General features: G+C 38.2%; 1 long non-coding RNA gene across 1 annotated transcript; it reads left to right on the top strand.

Moving 5' to 3' along the window:
- On the top strand, positions 1–3,657 carry LOC136447979 (uncharacterized). The gene is made up of 2 exons (XR_010757819.1): positions 1–233; positions 2,188–3,657. It is a non-coding gene; the product is annotated as an uncharacterized lncRNA (long non-coding RNA).
- The last annotated feature ends 287 nt before the right edge of the window (positions 3,658–3,944 follow it).

Raw genomic sequence — 3,944 nt, 5'->3', positions numbered from 1 at the left:
AATGGCAAACGGTGCATGTTGAGGGTGGGGAGGGGGGCGTTGACTTCTTCGAAGTTTAGAGTAGATTATATACAATTAATGTTACTAGTTACTTGGTACGTACTATGATGGCCTTTTTGATGCTTGAGTATAATACTAGTAATACTTAAGTACGTCTCTCTTTGCCATGAACATATATGGCGGCGCCGTCAAGATGTAAACAGTGTCACCGGCAGCCGCCAATTCCTCTGAAGGTAATTGGCCTTGCATGATTGGTAAAGTAATGTCTTAGATGAAGATGTGTTAACTTTGTTAATTACCTTCGCTGAGAAGGTTATGCAGAGGGTAGCATTTGTGTGTTTGTTTGTCTGTAGTGGACTAGCATATCTCAAGAATGCCTTGATGGACTGTCCTGGTATTTGGTATGTTGGTAGGTTTTGATGAGACCTGAAAATGATTAAATTTTGGGCCCCCTAGCGGCTTCTTACGATACTGCAGCGGAACTTCCTGTTTTTATATCTCGTGTTCTGGACATGCTATGGAACTGATTTTTGAGCGGTAGATTGATCTTTGGACAGAGAATAAGTGGTATGGGTTTGGGCCCCCTAGCAGCTTTTTTTTAACTGCAGGAGCAGGTTTTGGTCTGACTTTGAAAGAGAATAACTCATGAAGGGCTTGATGGATGGTAATGATTTTTGGTAAGTAGATAGCTTGAGTGATGATGTACATGATTAGATACTTCTTATGCAAATCAGTATCTAGTTTGCATAATTAATGAGGAAAGTTTATACATCCGCCAAATTCCATGATAGAACTCTGAAACATGTGACATATGTAACTGAGGAAGAGAGAAATATTAATTGATATCAACTATGCAAATGAAGACCTCATTTGCATAATTAATGAGAAAATACTATAACAAGATGGCCTTGTTACCTTCGCCGAGAAGGTTATGCAGAGGGTAGCGTTTGTTTGTTTGTTAATGTTTGTAGTGGCACAGAATAACTCGAGAATGCCTTTATGGATTGTCTTGGTATTTGGTACGTTAGTAGGTTTTGATGAGACCTAAAAACGATTAGATTTCGGGGCCCCTAGCGGCTTCTTATGGTACTGCAGCAGAACTTCCTGTTTTGATATCTCGTGTTCTGGACATGTTATGGAACTGATTTTTGAGTGGTAGATAGATCTTTGGACAGAGAGTGAGTGGTGTGGGCTTGGGCCCCCTAGCGGATTTTTTGGAACTGCAGGAGCAGGTTTTGCGTCTGACTTTGAAAGGGAATAACTCATGAAGGGCTTGATCGATGGTAATGATTTTTGGTAGGTAAATAGCTTGAGTGATGATGTACATAATTAGACACTTCTTATGCAAATCAGTATCTAATTTGCATAATTAATGAGGAAAGTTTATACATCCGCCAAATTCCATGATAAGACTCTGAAACATGTGACATATGTAAGTGAGGAAGAGAGAAATATTAATTGATATCAACTATGCAAATGAGGACCTCATTTGCATAATTAATGAGAAAATACTACAACATGATGGCCTTGATGGATGGTCATGATTTTTGGTATGTGGATAGCTTGTGTGATGCTTAGTATGATTGGACGACAATTATGCAAATCAGATTCCAATTTGCATAATTAATGAGGCAACTTTAAAATCCGCTTTGTTCCATGATATGACCATTCAAATTGTAACTGAGGAAGAGAGGACTGTTAATAGATAGAAAATATGCAAATGTGGGCCTAATTTGCATACTTAATGAGTAACTTCTATTATTCCACACTGGCAAATGACGGCAATTTCATACATTTAATCCTTTTTTGTGGCATCGGGACATTATATGAATGTGAGCATCGTTGAATCAAATTATGCTAATAAGGGCCTCCTTTGCATAATTGATGATAAAATATTAGGATAACCTTCTTTGTTAAGCTCATAGTTTGTTAAGCTCATACTTTGGACATGTTATATTTTAAGACAATCAACTGGTATGATTTATGATTGATGAGAAGCACTCCTAATCGTCAGTCATAAAGGTTAAAATCATTTGGCGAAGGTATGAGGTCGTGGAACTCTAGTTCTATATGTCTTCTAAATGTCCATGTACCGATCATAGCTGTTTGGCTACTTGGCTACACAATGTGTATTCGTTGCAGACTGTGTACCATGTATTCATTATCTGTTCTCTTTGAACGTGACAGGTGGAGATAACTTCCTGAATCACCTGCCCCAGCATGTCAGACAGCAGGCACAACATCACTGCAGACCTCCAGGCAGTGATGGGGGGAATGAGCCCCTCCACATGTATCTGGATGAGATGATGGCCAACATGCAGAGGCCGGTGCCAGACACTTGGCAAGAGGCTGCACAATTGTATAGAGACCTTGTACATATTGCAACTGACCCTTAGATAAAATTGGCTATACACATGTATTTCTGATAACCCCTCCTGTACTAACGACTGAAAAGTAAGATTGAATAATGGTAGCTGCCATTCTTGTTGCATTGAAACTTTTCTGGCACTTAGGCCACACCAATTTAACACATTGTTTCTTGGGTCACCTGCTTCATTTGTTGTTAATTAACTATTTGATTAAAAAAACATTTTGCTTCAGAATCAACCCCAGAATGCTCCTATTTTGGCACAGTCCATTGAAGAAAGTCTTGTCTTCCTAGTTGTTACAGTTCTTTCACTTATGAATGCAATGATTTGATTGAAAGTTCAAATTTCGTTGACTTCACCCTAACACAAAGAGGTTGGAGCCTACGTTGTTGGGACTACCAAACTTTCAGCACATTGCCCTTTTTCTTGTCAATGACCTCATTATTGCTGCTGCAGACACCTGAGCCTCAAGAAGAAGGAGGGAAGATTTTGTAAATTTGAAACATGTACAGTCAGTAATATTGTTATCATGTCTACGTGATGAAGGCTTTGTTGGTGTACTACTTCATAACATTTCTTGCCAGTCACTCATGGTACAACTCAATTCATTGCATGTTTTGAATTCACTGCATGTTGTTTTTCTTGGCAACAAGCCCAAGTGTGGAATGATAGAAGAAAACCAGGACATGGTGTATCAGCTGATTGTACGAATGTAGGTTATTTCTTACCAGAGTGTTCATGATCATGTACACTATTCCCTTAGAACCTACTAATACCATTAATAAACTAATAACTAACACCAGCAATTATGGTATGCTACACCAAGGAGGTTGATTAAACCTCCTTGGCTACACCGAGCATTCCTAAGTAGTCAGCAAGGAGAAAAGAAAGGATTCTTATGAATTAGTATGTCAATAAGAGGGATTGGTAAAAACAAACCCTAGCAGTGTATTATAGTACAAAGAATTAATACTTGCATTGGCTCTTCAGAATTTAATTACGTGTACTACATTAGGTATGTCGTAAGAAAACTACCAGGCACTATGTTGCCTGATGGAACTGTATTAATGCAGCCTGCCCACTGGTTAATTCAGAATAGCCAAAGCATCCTGTCTACATTGTCAAATTTGAAAATATATTTTATTATTGATTTATATTTTGTGTCTAGCAGAACGGCTGCACCATACATGTAAATTAAATGTTAGTTGACCTTTTTATTTTGACAGCTGCACTAAACATGTTGGATCATACTGCTGGCACTACAGAAACAATAAATGATTGCCGAAGACATGTGTTGTTTGGACTCTTGATATTTTTATGTTCATTGCTTGTATTAAACATGATATTTTGTTGAGGCTATGCAACATCCTAATTCCACGGTGCTAATTCAATGGTTGTGTTGAAGGGGAGAATCTTAATCATAAATCTTTTTTTCCATCTAAGTTATACAGTAGTTTACATCAAAATAAGGCTCGAAAAGAGGCGAAACAAAATTTCTCCCCTCAAGTGCTAGAAATATTGTCTGGGAGTATGAATCTAGACGCACTGCTGTGGTTTTTCACACCTTGGGTACTC

This window comes from Branchiostoma lanceolatum, chromosome 13 (assembly GCF_035083965.1).
Source record: "Branchiostoma lanceolatum isolate klBraLanc5 chromosome 13, klBraLanc5.hap2, whole genome shotgun sequence".
Taxonomy (NCBI): Eukaryota; Metazoa; Chordata; class Leptocardii; order Amphioxiformes; family Branchiostomatidae; genus Branchiostoma; species Branchiostoma lanceolatum.
This window is presented reverse-complemented; position numbering and strand designations above follow the sequence as displayed.